This window comes from Protopterus annectens, chromosome 17.part0 (genome assembly GCF_019279795.1).
Source record: "Protopterus annectens isolate FY-2018-M chromosome 17.part0, PAN1.0, whole genome shotgun sequence".
Lineage (NCBI taxonomy): Eukaryota > Metazoa > Chordata > Ceratodontiformes > Protopteridae > Protopterus > Protopterus annectens.
In genome coordinates, this window is record NC_056751.1 from 287,906,733 (window position 1) to 287,928,266 (window position 21,534).

A 21,534-nucleotide genomic window follows, 5' to 3' on the forward strand; every position below is an offset into this window, starting at 1 on the left:
TTCAAAACATTGCAGTTTGATGGATTTTAATGAAAAAGGAACTGCTGAACAGCTGAACAGTTATGAAGGGGTGAAAATGATACATTTTACTTGCACACTCAGTCACACTACAAATCCATGAAAAGCTAGAGTTGTACCAAACCAGACAATAAATTCTGACAAAACCTACACTTGTGTGTAGTGTTTAATTTGTTACACCTGGAGTTCACATTATTTAGATATACCATTTACCAATGTATATGTAGCATCACCTGTAAAATACACAACAGCAGACACCACTATGAATGGACTTTTATGTATGGTCAGATTACAGGACCATTATGGACACTGGGCATTGTAGTGTGTGTGCACCTGCCAACTAGATGACCCTGTGGAAAATCCCCCATACACAAAATGCCAGCAGATGTTGAATGTGTCAGAAGTAAGAATTACTGGAACTCTCTGGATGGTACAAATACACATTCTATATAATACCCGGTGTGTTACATACTGCCTGGAAGTTGATGCAGTGGAAACCCTTCCAGCTGATATACAGGATGCCATGTGAACCAAGCAGGGTCTTGATAGTAATGTGAGTGAAGCCAATGGCCCTAGGACTTCAGGGAAATGGGCTGTGTCATACAATAACCACATGGCGGTAGTTTTCTCTGCTCCTCCATTTGTGACAGCATCACATCTAGGAAATGGTGTAGGGTTCATGAGGATGATGGCTGTGAAACTCCCAGAATATCCCAATTAGATGCTGGAAGGTCCATGTAGCAAGAATGTTTAATGCTATATAACCCTTCTTGTCCACTGGGACAAGTATTCCACACATCATTATGAAAATTATAATCCTGGTCACTAAGAGGTGTCAGTGTACAGAAAGACTGGCCTTTGAGGCTCATTGCACTATTCTTATTATTTTGAATCTTACTATCATGTCTTTGTCATCATTTACAGTACATGCACAATGGCTCTTGTTAGCACGTTGGTGCTCATTTGTATGTCATTATGCAGTCATTTGCATGTGATGCATACAGCACTGTTTTCCATAGTAGATTGTGTTTCTGAATGGGTCCTCCCTGTCCTATTTTGTGTAATCTAGTGTGTTAATTATTTCTGAATGTCCCCACTTTTTGAATGTTACAAAAACTTCAGAAGTATAACATAATACCTTATATGTACAATGAAATAAATGTTGTTCGGCAAAGAAGAATGATCTCATTGTAATCACCAAAGTAATGTTGTTATTGTGTTTGAGCCTAGGTGTTGGTAGAATACAATCAGTTGACAAACCCACTTATCTTGTTAAATATAAAATAAAATGAAATAGATAAAAATAAGTATATAATGTTAAATACAGTAACAAAAGCTGCTAACCATATTCTGTCTGCCTGTAGGTAGGCTAGTCTCATGTAGGAATTAGGAATTATGCTTATGCTTTGACGACTTCAGATGCTAATGAATCTGATATTAGTAACAACCTTTGCTGAACATATGTGTAGGATAACTTTTGTTGTGTAAAATACCAGTGAAAAACCATGCTGTTACAGTGTCTTTGCATTAAAATGTAATGCACATCAAGAGGTCAAGTGCTATATATATGTGTGTGTGTGTGTGTGTGTGTGTGTGTGTGTGTGTGTGTGTGTGTGCATGTGCGTGTGTGTGTTTGTGTATGTGTGTGCACGCGTGTGCGTGTGTGTGTGTGTTTGTGTGTGTGTGTGTGTGTGTGTGTATGTGTATGTGTATGTGTATGTGTATGTGCCTTTCACAATGTTCAAAAGATGTCCATTTAATTTTTTCTGGATAAGATGTAAAGTATAAAAAAACTTCTGTAAATCCCCCAAAATGAAACAGTGAGTGATTTAAATGTTGCAGATGGTGTACTCTGGTACTTTAAGTGCAGTAAACTGTATTACTTCATTGTGGCAACAGACAACTACAGACACCTTTCATTAACACTTAATGTCATGTTCATTGGATACATTATCAGCATTACAATACAATGGCACTGTACTTTACTGTAACAGAACAGGACAAAAGAACATCATTCCTCACAGAAGAACAGTAAGTATTACGTTCATTATTCTGGTGCTACAAGTGATGTATCATGCAGCTTTTGTGTAAACTTGTTGTTGTCAGGGCAAGTATACCTTGCTATTAGAACTGGAGAACTATCAATACGTATTACACATCTCTGCAATTGCTACAAAGCATACAGTAATAGAACAGGCAGTGTTGTGGCATAAGTAGATTATGCTGCAAATTAACTTATAATTAGATGGTGATCTGGATGTGTAAGTGATGTTGTAACAAAATAGTATGAAACTGAATGGGACAGCAGAAATGCTCCCCTAGCCGTCATACAGTGAGCAATATTTATACTGTGAGTGTGTGTGTTTGTATGGGTCTGGGACTAATGAGCGAATGGCCATTTCACCGAATCTGAAATGGCCGTGCATACTTACGTGAAAGTGCTTTTCACCGAAGAAGCATTTTCGCATAAGTATGCCTGGAGGTAGAGGGAGTTGTGGGGGAGTGACTGTTGCGGAGATCGTACTACGGTGCGGTTAAGAGAATTTTTCCCTTTTCCCTCTGTAGTGCGATCTCGGAGTGAGAATAATAAAGTAGGGGGGTGTGGGGGGCACAGCCCCCACATGGGGGGTGCAGGGGGCTTGCCTCCTGCATAAATGCTTTTTTATTCTTTTTAATGTTTTGTTTTTAACGCACTTTAACGAAAGTGCTTTTTCAGTGAAAGCACTTTTGTTAAAGTGTGTTCGGCTATGTTGGATTTGGACTGTTGAACTTTCGTTCAACAATCCTAGATCCGTGTGTGTGTGTGTGTGTGTATATATATATATATATATATATATATATATATATATATATACACACACACACACACACACACACACACACACACACACACACACACACACACACACACAGTATATACACACATGCACATACCCACAAACTCATATATATAAATATATATATATATATATATATATATATATATATAGTTTTTATATATATATATATATAATATATATATATATATATATATATATATATATATATATATATTATATACATATACATACATACACACACAAACGCACACAAAAACAAAATTGTATTTTGACAAATGAGATATTAGTTTATTAGAAGTAAGGTATTAGAAAAATGAGTGGCTGTAAGAATTAATGAAGGAACTTATGAACAAAGAGAACCATGACAAGATCATTTATATTCAGAGGTTGTATCATGTAAATATTAATTAATCTGTTTTCTTGGATATTGTTTCCTGTGCTATGGATAAGGCCCAGATGAATATCCTGTTTATGGATCTTATCCATGTCTGTGGTACTGTTAATCAGGAAGTGTTGCTTAGACAGCTAACTAGCACTAGTATAGGTTCATAGGTTCACATGTCAAGCTTATGACCTATTGACCTTAAAGAAGCTTGATTGTCACAATCCCTTGGTGATATTTTTCTACTTCCTTAAAAATTACCTAATTATAAATGGAATGTATTGGTGTCAGTGTAATGCAATGCATCTGTCACAGTTTTTCAATTATTAATTTTTATTTTTCTATTATTTTTTCTTATCTGGTGTTTTCTCCTTTACATGTGCATTCCAGCCCCAGACTTTAAATTAGAGCCGGCTCAGACACTCTTTATTTATTTATTTATTTTTTATGTATTCTGTTTTTTGTTGATCAGGTTACTCTTTTTATGCATGCCTTTGCCTGTTTTCAATGGAGCCTTTAGGTGGTATTCATACTGATTAGGGGAAATTTGACCAAGACACCAGAGAGATTCCTTACTCTTTTTGGTAAGTGCCATTGGATCGTTTATGTCCATCTGACCTCTTCCAACTCAAGCAGATGGGATCTTATTTGAAGTATGGCACCTCAGGAATTCAGCCCCCTGTTATACTCCAATACAGCATCAGTACAGGATGATAAATAAATAAATGGCACTTTGTGTGGGAACAAAACCTAAAGCCATATGATCTGTCAGCATCAAAGGTGAATGTACAACCTGCTGAACCACTGAAGAAACAGGTTACTTCTAAATACTCTATAAAATATAATGACAGATCCTGAAGTCTTTTTAAATAGTTTTTAAGTTTTGCAGTCTGTACCTTGAAGTTACTACAGCTTACTTTTCTGAAGGCTGCAATATATAACACTGTATTCAATATTAGGTAAGCAACCATTGCAACCATAAGATGTGTAGCCATTTACACCTTTAAGTAGACACATTTAAAAGTTTGTGCTTCCTTTTACAAACACTTATAGGTGTTCACCTCCCAAATCAAGGGCCGTGCATGATAATCCTGGTGTAAGTATGTGTCCAGTCATCCAGTCATTAAGACCAGCCTCATAGGAAGACAAAGAAGTACTTTTCTTGAACTTCAGTATTAACTTATTTCCTAGGCTGGGAGTTAGGAACCTCTCTATCCAGAGAGACTTGTTTAAATGTTGGTTTTGGCAACAAATAGGTGGTCAAATAGGATCTGATCTTTCATAGCTTGAAAAGTGAGGCACAGGTCACCTCAGAGAAGAAAGTAGACTACCGAGTATGAGGAGAGTTGTGGTTGTGTAAATCTGTCAGGAGAGCTGAAGGATTTGAGACCTTTAATTTTCTCAATTAGAAATCATTGGAACCTTTCCATTTGAGTGATATATTTGAATCTGAACATATCAAAGGGGTCACTGAATTTGATGATGTGTCTGATAAGGGAAGAATACATGGGTAAGATGACGTCTTTGAATTTTGAAGATATTCCCTTAAACTGGACAGATAGAAGGATTTCCTGATTATGGTGGAAATATGATGATCAAATGAGACAGAGTTGTCCACGTAAGTACCCAAGTTTCCTATGACTGTATCTGTTTGATTAGGAATGCCACTTATGATTCCCTGACATAACTGAAAAAAGATGTGTAGTTTCCTTTGATATGTGCAGTGACCTCAAATTCATATTCTGGTTTTGATTTTTTAATAACACTCCAAAGTTTCTTGCTGGCACAGTTCAGTGTGGTCTTAAGGTAAGGAGATGGGGATTTCTTACAAATTGTCATTATTTCCTTGTTTCTGGATGGCACAGTGGTGCAGGGGTTGCATTGTCATTTTACAGCAAGAGGGTCTTTGGTTCGATTCTCAGCTGGGTTGCCTTCTGTGTGGAGTCTACATGTCCTCCCTGCATTCATGAGGGTTTCCCCTGGGTGCTCCAGTTTCCTCCCAGGTTACAAAGACATAAGTCTGGAGCATTTCTCCTTGGGCCTCCGCTGAAAATTGTCTTCATTCCAAGTCAGACTTTCCCAGTAACAAATGTTAAATAAATAAATAAATAAATAATGTATAAGGAGGGAGATGCTTTTTTTGCCAAATGCTGTTGTGCTGCACTTTTTTTGCAGTTAGCTTCAGAGTGTTCAGTGCATCATCCTGCTCTTGTTGGAGCAGCTTAGTGTCATCTCATGAGTGGACACCAGTGTCAGCTTGCAGTCATCAGAAAATTTGGTCAGTATTCAATTCAGTAGGGAGACTCTGCCTAAAAAAGGTACTGAAGGGCAACAAAAGCTTTATCCAGTATGTGAAAGTCTCAGTATGAGAGGTGTAAACCATCCCTAGTGAAACAGGAAGTCTTCTCTTGTCTCTCATGCCTCTCCATGTGGAGTCTGTATGCTTAATTATAGAATCACCTATGACTAAAACATTTGGATTAATGAAGCATAAAGTTGTGTAGTGACTCCTCCATTGTGTCCCTACACATCCCCTTAAATGGGCTAAAGAATATGCTTTTCTGACTTTGGTAGAAATTGCTGCTTAATGTAGTTCCTAAATCTTTAACAGTACTGTCATTGTCTGTTTGACCATTTATTTTATAGTCAGCCAAGTTTCAAATTGCTACACTCACTGTTATTAAAAGTGACACTGTTATTATTGTACCAGGTGAGTATTCTTTTGCAGACTATTGGCATTTTTTAAAGAAATTATGTTACTCAGTTTATAGTCATCAGCATGTTTGGTTATCCACATATCTTTTTTGTTTATGCTATTTTACATTTTGATGACCAGATAGATCCTTTTCAGCCACCATACAGGTATAGGAGAACAGAAACAATACAGTTAAAGTAAAATTATTAATACAGAAGAAAACTTATGGTGTATTCCATGTGCAGTTGCAAGTAGCATGACTCGAGAGCAGAATTATTTACATATGTACAAAGTTAAGTATCACTCCATATTTGTATACCTACCATTATAAGCTGCAGAACTAGCCAGTGCCACAGAAGCAGATGCACTTACATTTGTCTTGCAAGTGCTGACTTTTTTTTTGAATGTTGGAACTTTTTTTGTATTTTTAATAGCAGAGTGTGGTATATTCCACGAGGCTGGACCTATTCTGGAGAAGCCTATTTCTCCTATGGCTAGTTTGAATGGAGGTTTGGCCAATGGGATTGCATCTTCTTGCTATTTCTAGGGCAATAGCTTTGTACTCTGATTTGTTGCATCCTTTGGGAGTTAGGCAGTACCCAAGATGTAGAACTTTAAATATTAGTGAATTAAAGAGAAAGGTAGCTCCATAGGTATTGATAGCCAATGTGTCTTTTTATGTAAGGTATGGTGATGGTAGTTTGAATTTATCAGCAAACCAGATAGAAGTATTTTGTTATCGGCAAATTTAATTTTTTGGATGTTTTTAGTTTTTAAGGGAATATTCAAGCTCTGATATTAAGACATTTTTTTCTGTAGCTACCCTTATACTAGGAGATACAAAGTGAGAGAGATGATAGCACTGTTTTACTTGCTTTAATACTTTGGTGCTAATGCTGTCTGTGTATAAACTGAATCTCATCAAGGGATTCAGCATCACTGTGAGGCTGCCAGCCCAGCTAGCTGGAATTTTATAACTAAGTCTATACCATTTGTGGATATTAATATGATTTGTATGCTTGTCTTACAAATGTATGGAAACTGTATGTTATGTGGATCTTAGACTACTGGTGCAGAAGTGTGTGTTGAACTGTATGTTATCTACCGAGCTTCAAGAATGTAAGCACAGTGTACCCTGTTGGAAAAGAGCAGCCTGTGTAAATGTGTGTTTTCATAGTAGAAGCTGGAACATACAGAGTTAACTTGCAAACTCTGAGAAAATAAGTGAAGAGTTTCACAATTGTGTTTATCTCAGCAAGAAGATGGGGTGTCTACAGCTAGAAGTTCTTTCTATTGTCTGGAAACAGAAATAATTGCAGGTTTCAAATGTAAAAGTATTTAACTGTTTTACGACTTCCAGTTCTAGGCAAACTTCTGAGATATAAGTATTTTTCACAGAGAAATGTTAAATTCTGTTGGTATCTGTTAGCCTGGGAACTGAAGGCAGAGGTAACAAAGAGTGTTGTCATCCAGTTGACCCAGCAGAAATGTGGTGTTATTAATTTAAGAACTATCTCTCAGAGAAAGTCTGTGCATTTTGTATTTGTCTTTGGACCTAGAAACATCCTCTCATCAGAACGTCTCATCTGTATTTGCTTTGCTAAAAGTAAGTACTACATTACAGTAATCTCTCTTAGAGATAGATAGGAATATAGTAAGATTAGTTTATATGTTTTCTGTATTGATGTGAGACTGTCCTGCAATGTTGTTTTAAAATATTTCCTGTGATTCTGAACCCTGTTGTCACTGTGTTGAGTTATTGAGTATTGTTTTGTGCTTTTATTATTCATTATTAAATATATTTAAACCTTTTAATTCTGGTGGCTGGTTTGTTTAGAGATATTTAAGCTCTTAAAGTACTTGCATGTGTATTTGGTGACACTATATAGGCCACTCCTAAATAGCCTTAAAAGTCTTGGTCACACTTAACCATTTGGATAACAGTAGCATTACACAGTAGAATTGGTCACCCTTTGGGAAGGGCCTTATAGTTGCTGATAAGTAGTGGTTGGTGGCAACTGGTACTACTATATATTCTGGGCAGAAGGGGTATAGCTAGTGAACCTGTGCCAGCCTTCCCCAGGAGTGTCTGTGTGTTTGTATATGACTGACTCTGATCTCTGTGTGATCTTAAGGGAAATTGTACTTTACTGTGTGTGCACTTGTCATTCTCCCAATGTGCACATCCCTCACTGGTGCTAGTGGTGAGGATTCAGGCTCCTTAATTACTGGGCCACTGCAGGGGCATCACATATTAATTACTTGGCAGTGGCGGGATAGCCACATCATATATTAATTGGTTGACTGTGGTGAGATAGCCACATCGCATATTAATTGGCTTGTAGTGGTGTGGACGTATGTATAGTGGTCACTAAAGATGTTTATACTGCTAAATCAGCCATGCAGTGAACATTCAGAGTTCATATCACAATTGTTTTATTTTTTTTTGTTAGCTTAGTTAGTCAGGGATAGCAGGTAAGCATGTCGGCAGGGGAGTATGGCAAGCTGACAAGGAGCCAGTTGGCTGAGATGTGCCAGGCTAAAGGACTGGTGCATGCCAACCTGACTAAGGGAGACATGATTGCAACTTTAGTCACAGCTGCATCACAGAATAGCAATCAGGAGGACAATCAGACTGGCCATGGAGATGTACAACTCTCAGAAAATGGACAGCTCAACGTTTCCACAGAGGACTTAAAAATCTGTCTGGAGTTAAAGAGACTTGAGCTGGAGGCCAAGCATTTGGAAATAGAAGCAGCAGAGAGACTGAGGTGTCTAGAGACTGAGGAAAATGAGAAACTGCTACACCTGGAAGCTGAGGAGAAAGAGAGGCAGAGGCAACATGAAAAGGAGATGCTGACTCTTCGCCAGAGTCATGGAGGTAATGGAGAAGGGAGTAACCAAACCCCATAGGCAGCAAATGTCAGTAAATTTCATCCACAATTTACAGAGAGGAGTAATTTCGATAGTTTCATTCATATGTTTGAGAGGGTATGTAAACAGTATAATGTTGACCAAGGGCTCTAGGTACGGTTCCTGACCTCCTTACTCCATGGTAGAGCTGTGACTGTTCTTTCAAAACTGTCTGATAATGACTGTTTAATTTATAATTTTGTAAAGAACTGTTTGCTAGAAAATTTTAAGTTAACACCTGAAGCTTATGGAAAAAAGTTTTGTGAGCATAGACGCAAGGCAGATGAAAGTGTGTGTGAATATGTTGCTGAACTGAGCACTTATTTTCATAGGTGGGTGAATGGATGTCAGGTCACCATTTCTGAAGGGCTGGCAGACCTTTTGGTGAGGGAACAAGCCCTTAGCACTTTGCCTGAGGACATGACAACTTGGTTAGCTGATAGACAATATACTACTGCAGATGAGTTGGGGAAAAGGGAGACCTATACCTGGCAAGCAGGGCATTACTGTACAGGAAAGGGACACCCAGTGCTGCTCATGGATCTAAGGGAACCCATGGTGGTCAGCCTAGATTGCCCCAACAGAGTCTGACAGTAGCAGGGGAAGCCAGTGGTCCAGGTACACATCCAGGACCAAGGGTTATATGTTTTAAATGCAACCAATGGGGCCATGTAGCATAAAGATGTCCATGGAGGCAAGGTGGGGAACAAAAGGTGGGAAAGCCAGTAAGTGTGAATGACAAAATGCCAACAGTAGATTGTCGTGTGATAATAAGGGTACCAAACTACCACAAGTCCTATCTTAGTGAATGGGAAAGAAGCCATGACTAAGAGAGATGCAGCCTCTGACCTAACCATTGTGAGGCCTGCAATGGTTACAGAGGAGCACCACTTGCTTGGGAAGTCTACTCCAGTCAGAGTTTTAGGAAAGACCCCATTCCAAATACCTTTGGTTAGGGCCCACCTTGACTGGGAGGGTGGAAAAGGAAGCCAGCAAGTAGGTGTGTTTGAGGATATCCCTGCAGATGTCCTGATAGGGAATGATTTTGATAATGCAGTACCATGTATGCATGCAGTTACATGCAGTCAGGCTTGCAGACAAGCATGTGGGTCTGGTAGCCTGGGAGAGACCCAGACAGACTGCACACATGCAGTCAGGACTGGTGAGGTGGTTACTTCAGGGAGAGAGCTTCCCTGTAGCAGTGAGTCTGAAGGTGAGCCACAGCTGCTTGTGGGTACTGATGTTCCTTTGGACAGAGTGACTGCAAGGGCAGAGGTGAGTAGTAGTACCCAAGCTGACAGTGAGCCACCTCTTTCATAGGATACCAGACTTTCTGTGGAAGGGAAGCTGGGAAGGTTCACAAAGAGAGAGATGAGACAAGCTCAGCTCTTGGACCCTACATTATAAGGCCTGAGGGAGGTAGCTAGTGAGGCACCTGATTCTCAAGGGAATGGGAATCTGTATACTGGGAAAAAGGGTTACTGTATAGAGAGTGGACCCCTGAGGGAGGGCTAGAAGGTGAGAGGATACAGCAGTTGGTAGTGCCTAGAGCCTACCATCTGGCACTTCTAGCCATAGCCCATGATATTCCCTTTGCAGGTCATATGGGCATAAAACATACAAAGAGACATAGTATGCAGAACTTCTATTGGCCTGGGATTTCCATATATGTAACAGGGTACTGCAGGACCTGTGCTCATTGCCAAAAGGTGGGCAAGGCAGGAGACATGATGAAAGCTCCTTTGATGCCTTTGCCCATGACTGAGTAGCCATTTCAAAGGGTAGCTATGGATATTGTGGGGCCTCTGAGTACCCTAAGTTCCACAGGGAAAAAGTATATCCTAGTGGTAGTAGATTATGCTGCCAGCTACTCTGATGCAGTGGTTCTGTCCTCCATTGAGGCAGAAAATGTGGCAAGTGCTTTGTAAGAAATTTTCAGCAGGGTAGGTTTCCCAAAAGAAATACTGACTGACAGAGGTGCCAATTTCATGTCAGACCTGCTGGCTTGTCTGTGGAAGTACTGTGGGGTGAAGCAAGTAAAGACCATCCCCTACCATCCCCAGACTAATGGTCTTGTTGAGTGGTTAAACTCTACACTCAAGACGATGCTACAGACATTTGCAGACCAGTTCAAGAGGTAGTGGGACCAATATTTGCCCCATCTGTTATTTGCTTACAGAGAGATGCCCCAGGAATCCACAGGTTTTTCACCCTTTGAGTTGCTGTATAGGGATAGGATGAGGGGTCCTCTAGATTTAATTTGAGATTTGTGGAAGGGTGATTGTGAATCCCACAAGGATTCTATTGTGGCATATGTCCTAAACCTTAGGACAAGGCTCAGGGAACTCATGAGCTTGGCCCAGGAGAACCTGGCAGAAGCCCAACAGCAGAAAAAGGTCTGTTATGACTGGAATACTCGAAGTAGAGAGTATGCTGTAGGTTAGCAGGTAATGGTTCTCATTTCTGTCAGACACAACAAGCTGCAGGCAGCTTGGGAGGGACCCTACAAGGTGGTAAGGAAGGTCAGTGATGTTAACTACATGGTAGAACTGCTAGGCAGGAGGCAGGGACACAAACTGTATCATGGTAACATGATGAAACCTTACCATCATAGGAAGGCCCTTGTGCTGAGTATTTGCAGTAGATTGCAAGAAGAGTCTGAAAGGGATCTGGTGACTGATCTCCTCAGTGAGGCTCAGACTGACACCTCAGTGGAAGGGGTAGCAGTGTCCCAGCAGCTACCCCCCTACCCAAGTTTGAGAAATCTGAGTTGTGTTACAGGAGTTTGGGGACATGTTCACTGGGAAACCAGGATGCACCCACCTGGTGCAGCACCATGTGGATACAGGACCCCAAAGGCCTATTAACCAAGCCCCTTATAGGGTGCCTGAGCGAGTCAAACAGACTCTGAGGGAGAAGATACAGGAAATGTTGGAACTAGGGGTAATTCAGGAGTCCAGCAGTCCCTGAGCCTCCTCAGTGGAACAGGCACCAAAGAAGAATGGCAGCACCAGGTTCTGTGTGGACTACAGGAAATTAAATAGTCATACAGAGTCAGATGCTTACCCCATGTTTAGGACAGGTGAATCCCTAGAGCAGCTGGGTGGGGCTAAGTATCTTACCACCATTGATCTTACCAAGGGTTACTGGCAGGTGCCTTGATTCCCAGTACTAGAGAAATGTCAGCCTTTGTGACTCCTTTTGGCTTATATGAGTTCACAAAGATGCCCTTTGGGACGAAAAATGCTCCAGTGACTTTCCAGAGGCTGTTGGATCATATCCTAGCAGGGGCAGGAGATTTTGCCCTTGCTTTCCTAGATAATATTGCCATCTACAGCCATTCCTGGCAAGAGCATCTTCAGCTGGACAGACTACAGAGGGCAGGGTTGATCATTAAGCCCGGAAAATATCAGGTGGGTATGGCAGAGGTCTCCTACCTGGGACATTGAGTGGGGAGTGATACGGTTAGGCCAGAACCTGTCAAAGTGGAAGCCATTCAGGTATGGTCTCCCCCGTTACCAAAAAGCAGGTGAGTCATTTTTAGGGACAGCAGGGTACTGCATAAAGTTCATCCCCAGTTGTAGTACCATTGCTGCTCCCCTCACAAACCTGACAAGGAAACACAGGCCAGATAAGGTAGTGTGGGCCCCAGCATGTGAGCAGGCATTTTAAAAGCTTAAATGAGCTTTGGGAGGACCTCCTGTGTTAGCCAGTCCAGATTACAGCACAGAATTTGTTGTGCAGGTGGATGCTTCAAACCATGGGATGGGGGCTCTACTTAGCCAGGTTTTTTTTCAAAGGGAGAAGAGCACCCAGTGGTTTATCTCAGTCGTAGGCTCCAACCCAGGGAGGAATGCTATATAACTTTAGAAAAGGAATGCCTAGCCATAGTGTGGGCACTGCAGCAACTTCAGCCTTATCTGTATGGAAGGAAATTCTCTGTAGTTTCAGACCACAATTCTCTAACATGGCTACATTGAGCCAGCCAGCAAAATGCCAAGTTACTAATGTGGAGCCTAGGATTGCAAGCATATGATATGACAGTGCAGCACCGCAGTGAGGTTAGCAATGGCAATGCAGATGGGTTCTCAAGGCAGAGAAAGGGGTAAGGTATTCCCAGATAGGCTCAACCCTCTCAAGCAATGTTTCTCAAGGGTCACTTGAAATACTAGCTTGAGTTTTCAGGGGGGTGATTGTGAGGCTGCCAGCCCAGCTAGCTGGAATTTTGTAAATAATTCTATGTCATTTGTGAATATTAATATGATTTGTATGCTTGTCTTACAAATGTAAGAAAACTATATGTTATGTAGATATTAAACTACTGGTGCAGAAGTGTGTGTTGAACTGTATGTTATGTACTGAGCTTCAAGAATGTAACCACAGTGTACCCTGCTGGAAAAGAGCAAAAATGTGTATAAACTATATGCCTGTGCAAATGTGTGTTTTCATAGTAGAAGTTGGAACATATATAGTTAACTTGCAAACTCTGAGAAAATAAGTGAAGAGTTTTACGATTGTGCTTATCTCAGCCAGAAGACAGGATGTCTACAGCTAGAAGTTCTTTCTATTGTCTGGAAACAGAAATAATTACAGGTTTCAAATGTAAAAGTGTTTAACTGTTTTATGACTTCCAAGTATAGGCAAACTTCTGAGAGATAAGTATTTTTCACAGAGAAATGTTAAATTCGGTTGGTATCTGTTAGCCTGGGAACTGAAGACAGAAGTGACAAAGAGTGATGTCATCCAGTTGACCCAGCAGTAATGTGTTGTTATTAATTTAGGAACTCTCTCTCAGAGAAAGTCTATGCATTTTGTATTTGTCTTTTCACCTAGAAACATCCTCTCATCAGCACTTCTCATCTGTATTTGCCTTGAAAATAGTAAGTAGTGAATTACAGTAATGTCTCTTAGAGATAGATAGGAATATAGTAAGATTAGTTTAGATGTTTTCTGTATTTTTGTAAGACTGTCCTGCAATGTTGTTTTAAAATATTTCTTGTGATTCTGAACTCTGTTGTCACTGTGTTGAGTTATTGAGTATTGTCTTGTGCTTTTATTATTTATTATTAAACATATTTAAACATTTTAATTGTGGCTGGTTTGTTTAGAGATATTTAAGCTCTTACAGTACTTGCATATGTATTTGGTGACACTGTATAGGCCACTCCTAAATAGCCTTAAAAATCTTGGTCACATTTACCATTTGGATAACAATAACATTACACAGTAGAATTGGTCACCCTTTGGGAGGGGCTTTATAGTAGCTGATAAGTAGTGGTTGGTCACTGTTGGTACTACCTTATAGTCTCAGCAGAAGTGGACATAGCTAGTGAACCTGTTCCAGCCTTCCCCAGGAGTGTCTGTGTGTTTGTGTATAAATCAAATCTCAAAGTAAGTGTGTGTGTGTGTGTGTGTGTGTGTGTGTGTGTGTGTGTGTGTGTGTGTGTGTGTGTGTGTGTGTGTGTGTGTGTGTGTGTGTGTGTGTGTGTGTGTGTGTGTGTGTGTGTGTGTGTGTGTGTGTGTGTGTGTGTGTGTGTGTGTGTGTGTGTGTGTGTCAGCTACTTGGGCAGAAACATGAATCACTGGTTGGACAGAGAGGGTACCGAAGGTTTTGGCTTGAACACTTGGCTGAGATCTTAACCCTATAGCTGTGCCAGTGGGGAGTCTTATTGGAGATCTGGAGAAAGAGGGAGAAACTAGCCTCAGACTGACTGTGATCTCTGTGTGCTCTTAAGGGAAATTGTACTTTACTGTGTGTGTACTTGTCATCCTTTCAATGCTCACATCCCTCACCGGTGCTAGTGATGAGGATTGAGGCTCCTTGATTACTGGGCCAGTGCAGGGGGCGTTACAATCACCCTAAGATATTTTTGTTGCTTCACATTTGGGAAAATATTTCCTTTTAAATCTGTGAATGTAGTAGAAGAAGGGGTGTAAGTTTCTTTGCTATGGTGAAAAGCATGATGTTTGCTATGGAATTATTAATTTGTAGCTTGTTATTGTACAACCAGTTACAAAGATTTGTAAAGTGAGACTGAGTTATATTTTGTAGAAGCTGATGGGTCTTGTGAACGTCTAGGAGGAAAATGTCATCAGAATACATCATTATATTTAAATTTAGTAAGTCTACGGAGATGCCAGTTAGATATAATAAGAAAAGATGTGGACCAGGTACTGAACTTTGAGAAACCCCTATGCTTAGTATACTCATCTCAGATAATTAGCCGTTAGCAAATATTTGAAATGATCTCTCATCTAAGTAGTTTTTAAACTAGCATAAGACATTTTCTCCAAAAAGTAAGTTTTTATAGCTTGCTAAGTAAAAGGTTATGGTTTACTTCTCAAAATCTTGTGTCATAGCTACAAAACCCTCTGCAGTAATAAGCCCATCATTAATGTTACTATAAACAGAATCTGTTGCTGATAGAAATGCAGTTTTGAGCACTGAATGAGTTTCTAAAGCCATATTGCTTGTCATAAAGCAGTCTATAGCTGCTTATCTGGTTAAACATCTGTTGCCAGATTAGTTTTTTAAAGATTTTATATTGGCACAAAGATTTAAAATTGGTCTATAGTGTTTAAATTGGGAACAGAGTGAACTTTTGGAGTGGTGTAACTGCATGCATAAATAATTGTGGGACTGTACCAATGGTATGTGAAAGGCTGAAAACACATGTTAATTGTTTTGCATTCTTTATTGATGATAGTTTAAGCAATTTAGGATGGAGCTTGCTGAATTTTGCACCAAATATGTTTTATTTAGAAAGTAAGGATCTTGTCTGTTTTTCAGTTATGGCTGAATAGTGAAAGGTGGCAGCATAATTTGATAATGGATAAAGATTTGGAAGTGCCATACTATATTGGTTAGGTTGAGAAGGGAATACTTTGGTAACATCATACATGGTAGAGTGGAGATAGTTTCTGAATTAACTTGCAAAGGAGTTGGGATTATGTGATAGGTTACTGAATTTAATGGAATTATCACTAATGTCACCTGTTAGGTACATTTCTTCCCAGAATTGTTTAGGTTGAAAGGAAAGGGCATTCTGCTTTGGTCTAAGATATAAGCCTTTTACTCAGCTAGAGCGTCTTCTGCATGGAGATATGTGTGAATGGACATACCTTCGTTGAAGGTTGTGCGTCAGGGCTGGTAACTCGGCACATAAAAATCAACTACCAATCATTAGCGGACCGGAGTTCCACTGTGGTGACCCCTAACTGGGAAAAGCCGAAAGACACAAACACTTTATTAATGATCAATCTGGTTGTTTATCTCAACGTAAGGAAATGCTGGTAGAGATTTAGGTTAGTAGAGTCTTTTTTCCAAATTTCCATGCTTCATCCCTTTCTTTATTCCTGCTTTTAATTAAATTTGAGAGCTATGGGCATCTTTGACCTCTAAGACATCTTTTTGTCCAGGGAAGAGTGTGTCTTGTATAACAGAGAGTGTTGTTAAAGTAATCTAATGAATGTATGGGTTTAGTTTGAGATTACAGAGTAGCTCAATTGATGCTACTAAGGTAGTTGTTCAGTAGTCTTTGCTGCTTTTTAGTTTTAGATCTGAGAAGAATAGTTCAAAAACAAGTGGCCACAACAACAAGGCCTGTGGGAAACCACAGGTAAACCCCATTACTATAGTCAGGTAACTTCCACTATGACTTGAGTTCTGTTCTTAAGTAGTGTATTATACAATGAACTACATATGAAGTCACATTCTTTTAATTTGTTAGTTGTTCCTGTTATATGGAATAGTGTTGAATTCCTTAGGAAGGCCAAGGTAAGCAGCATGTAATGTAAGTCCTTTATCAAGTGCTGCTTTTATATATTAAAAGAAGGTCTCTGGGTTCAGAATGAAAAATTCTCCTGTGACATTTTGAATAAGTTACAGTAAGACTACTTGCATGATTTTACACTGAATAGTGGTCATAAAATGGGATATTAAACAACTGAGTTGCAGCCTTGATACTGGGAAAACTACTCAGAGTTCACAGCAAAGGACAACTGAATGCATCCATACTGGTTAAGGAGTTTACCAATACTCAGTTTTAGGGACATTACTCTTGTTGATTTATACTACTGACATGCCAGTACCAGATATTTTCTAGTGTGCTAAATAAAAATGGAATACTAAATTGTATTCATAGAAATTCATTTTAGCCTGCAGACTTCTATTCACAAAATCAAGGACTGTGCAGCTGGAAACATACTGGAGAATAATTTAGAAAAGAACGGTGGCGAAGGAGTGGAAAGATAAAGGTAGGCAGAAGCTCTTAAGAGAAAAAGGCTCCTCAGTGGTAATATAGGAAACTGACTAGATAACGTATTCAGTTAATCTCATGCTTCACCTTTTAGGTGTCTTTTACGTTTACTAGCATATTTTTGTACATTTGGCTTGTCCATTTAGTTTTTAGTTGTATAGGAGCTATACTGGAACATCAGTCTGTGAGTATGAAGACCTGAGATAACAGTTTTGTCTTTGTGGAAGATATTGAAGCCATCTTAAGTTAAGGCTAGAAAGAAAATGGCTGGTGTAGCCCGGCAAACCAGCACGTAAAACTCTGCTGCCAATCATTAGCGGACCGGAGTTCCGCTGTGGCGACCCATAACTGGGAAAAAGCCAAAAGGCACAAAAATTACATTTTATTTTTAATGGAAGTCCTTATGTTATGATATCCTTCTACAGTCCTCACTTTGGTAATGCAGCAGTTTGCTAAGAAACTTCTGGGTATCAGACTTTTGAAACTGGATCTGTATTTATTGGGATAAAAGGATGCGTATGTTCCCAGATGGGTGAATTGAACAGCAGAGGTATGCAGTTCAGGATTAGAGAAGGAAAAAGAAAAACAGAATGGAGAAGAATGGGCAATGAACATGAATTATCCATAGGAAATTCCCTGTCTTATGTTATAAAATGTGTAATTATGTTCTACGAGTTCAAGATATTGCTGGATGAACATATAGGTCAGCATGTTTATATATCAGCATAGATGCAAAACTTCTGGAGTTATTCTTGGCTTCAAAATTGAATTTGCATTCTTCTAGTATCATAAAATGTGAAATTAAGTTATTTTAATGTCTTGAAAGCAGTTTGCATAATGTACATAGTAAGTGAAAATATGCTTTTTTAACTTATTTCTTGCTTTGTTTTTCCAATATTTAAGTGTGAAATTCAGAAATAAACAACTGCTAGTGAATTGCAAATCTTGTTTGCTGCTTGTCTGGGAAAGGTGTCTCAGAAGAATTATTTGGAGGCCTGTGATGCATAGATACTATTTTCACATAATGTTAAAGTCGTATATCATAGTGTTTTTCTCAGACGTGCATTTTTTCCTCCCAACTGGGCCAACACCTAACCCCATATAAAATGTAAGCAATTGTTCTGTAAACAACACAAATACAGATTAACATAATTATTTATATGACACAAATTGGTATGAAGCATGTGCTCCTTTTAACTGAAATCAGTAGACAAGGGGCACAACTTTGAAGCAGTGTGAATGCAGCCATGCCTAAGATATAGTTTAGAAGCAAACATTGATGTGACTTCTACTTATCCAGTTTCTGGAAAATCTCCCTACAGTGCTTTAAATGATTAGCATATGAAGCCATTTAAAATGTCAGCATTTTATTGTAAAAAGTGATATTATTTTAAGCCACGTCTCAGCATTTTTAAAAGTGGATACAATTGATATGCCAGTTTCAGCTTGACAGTTTTAAGATTAAAATAACATAAAAGTCAAGGAGTCTGAATGCAACAAAGTTTATTAACCCCAAGATGTGGAGAACTGTGTGTCTTGATTAAACAAATGTCAAATTCCAAGATTCTTATTCTGTTATTTTATTATTATCACGGTGAGGTCACTGTACCTCCAGGAAAGTGGGATTACTTGATAGGCAATGTAACACTTCTATTTTTTCTCCAGGAAACTGTGAGAATGGACCAGACAATAAAACAAAAATATTGCTTTATTGTGAAATGCGCAAGAGAGCAATCTCATATGAGTAACTGTCACCTTGAGCTGTTTCACTTATGGAACTGCAGCATAAGCACTGGAGATTTGAACAGGTGAATGTAGGCTTTTTAAGCATGTCCTGCATCTGGATATTTTTGTGACAATGGGTCAATGCTCAGAGGACAGCAGGATTATCATAGGTTCATAGGACAATACTAGGCTATTGGCCAGGAGACCCGTATAAGCCTAGCCAGGAATTTCGCCCATGTTCCCACAAAGTCAGCAGCTGTTTCCCCTGTCCAGCAGGAACACAGGTGGGATCCCAGGAGTGTGTTTTCTGTTTCCCATCCAGTTGTCCAGGTTCCTCTTAAAGAGGGCTAGTGAAGTACTCTGCTTAACATGGAGAGGGAGTCTATTCCACAGATGGGAGAACCTTTGGGACACAAATCTATCCCACCAACAAGTTCTATTAATGACACAGACCAGGTTGAGGCCTTGCATGCAGGTTGCACAAGTGGCGTTTGACTTACGAATATGAAGCAACTCCATCAAGGCTGGGTCTGAGACTGCCCTGTATGCCAGATACAGGCCACTTCTGAGCAGTCTGTATGAGACTGAGTAGTGGGACAGGGCTTTTAGCCTATCTGTATAGGATAGGTGTTTGAGACCCTGGATTTTCCTGGTCAGGAACCTTTGTGGTCTCTCCAACTGATGTATGTGCTTACCAAGGGTCTGATAAGGGAGGAGTACAAGGATGTTATGACCTTCTTGTTCCTGGATGAAATACCCTTACTTATGAGGTGGGCCACGTAGAAAGCCGGCGATCAACATGGGTGCCCAATTCCCTTACAACTGATTATGTGCTTAGTACATTGTTATTAATATAATATTTAGTAGGGACACCATTTTCCCCAAAGGGGATAATGAAGCATTTCTTGGCATTCAGTTTGAGGCCATGCTTCTGGCACCAGTCATTAATTTGGGTAAGAGCCTCTTGGAGGATGTTCACATCACTAGTGGAATTTAAGACAGTACCCAGCTTGCAGTCATCTGCAAACTTGGTCAGCCACAGACCACTGTTTTTGGCTTGCACTTCAGAAAAGCATATCCCAAACACTAAAAGCCCCAAGACCAATCCTTGGGGTATGCTGCTCATTACATGTCTACTAGTAGAGGTGGCTTCCCCTATTTTGATTCAGTGGGTTTTATTAGTGCGCCAGCTAGCTACCCATCTGGTAACATACGGGTTGATGCCTAGCTGGGAGAGTTTATCTATTATGACTGAGTGGGGAATGGTGTCAAAGACTTTGGCTAGGTCAAGGTAGGAGGTGTGCACTATTTTCTTCTCATCCATGGCTTTGGTGACTGTTTTGAAGAAGTCGACCAAGTTTAACAGGCATGATCTCCAAACTGTGTGAGGTCAAGTGTTTGGAAGTTGCCAATGTCCTTGTTTATAAGGTCCATGATAATGTGTTCCATGGCCTTGCAGATCAGGCTAGTTAGGCTGATGGGCCCATAATTGCCTAGGTCAGTGGTTGCTCCACCTTTGTGTAGAGGGATGACAGTGGCTGTCCTCCATTCAGCTGGGATGAAGCTGATGTTCAGGCTTTGGTTTTAATAGGGTGCCTAATGATGCTGAGAGCTTTTGCCTGAGTTCATGTAGGATGCAGCCAAGGATGTTGTCGGGTCCCACAGAGGCTGTATTTTTTGCCTTTGAGGGAGCATTAAAGACCTGCTCCCTGGTGAGAAGAGGAGGAAGGGGGCAGGTGCTGGGGATGTCCTGGTTTACTGATGGGGATAAGAGGGTGAAGTTTTCATTGCATCTGTCTGCCTGCAGGTTGGCTATATCTATGGCATTTGTGTTTGTGGTGTTCTTGACCAGCAGTTCAGAACAGATTTGGGTGTTACCGTTGAGACTGAGGATGTATGTGAAGAAGGACTTGTGATTGTCCCACGGCCGGCCTTAGGCATAGGCGAACTAGGCGACCGCCTAGGGTGCCATTCAGGCTAGCCTCATAAAGGGCGCAAATTTCATTTATTTATTTAGTATAATTATTTTTTCTTATTCTGTAAAGTTTGCGCTCTTCTCAGTGCCCTGTCTCTGAGCATGTCCCAACTGTATTGTGGTGTTTGCGCCCTCCCCCCACTTCTGTAGCTCTGTCCAATGGTGCCAGAAACATAGGACAAGGGGGAGGGCAAACACCCTCCCACTTTTAAAGCTGTGGGTTGATCGGATGGCTTCAATAAGCTGTGCAAGCGCCATCTGCTTTAAGGCAGACCATGAGTGGCATGCACGCACATCAACGTGGATGCAAATTCCGCACTTGCCCACAGAATTTAAGCTTGCAATTCTGTTAATCTTCATGCGGTGGTGGTGCTGCGTTAGCGTTGTTGACTCACAGCAAGACTTATCTGTTTGATTCTCAGCTAAAGCGTTTTCTGTGTGGAGACATGCGTGAAGAGGTGTACCTTCGTTGAAGGTTGTGCGTCCGGGCTCATAACTCGGCACGTAAAAATCTTCAGCCAATCATTAGCGGACCGGAGTTCCACTGTGGCAACCCCTAACCGGGAAAAAGCCGAAAGACACAACAAAAATCTTCATGGATTCTAACCCATAGACCTTTATATTTTAAGTATGAACAACCAGAGCCAGCTAAGCATTTAAATGTTACCCTGTTCATAAGGGACAAGAGTACTAATCCAGGGTGAACTTGTGGTTTTCCATCCAATCAT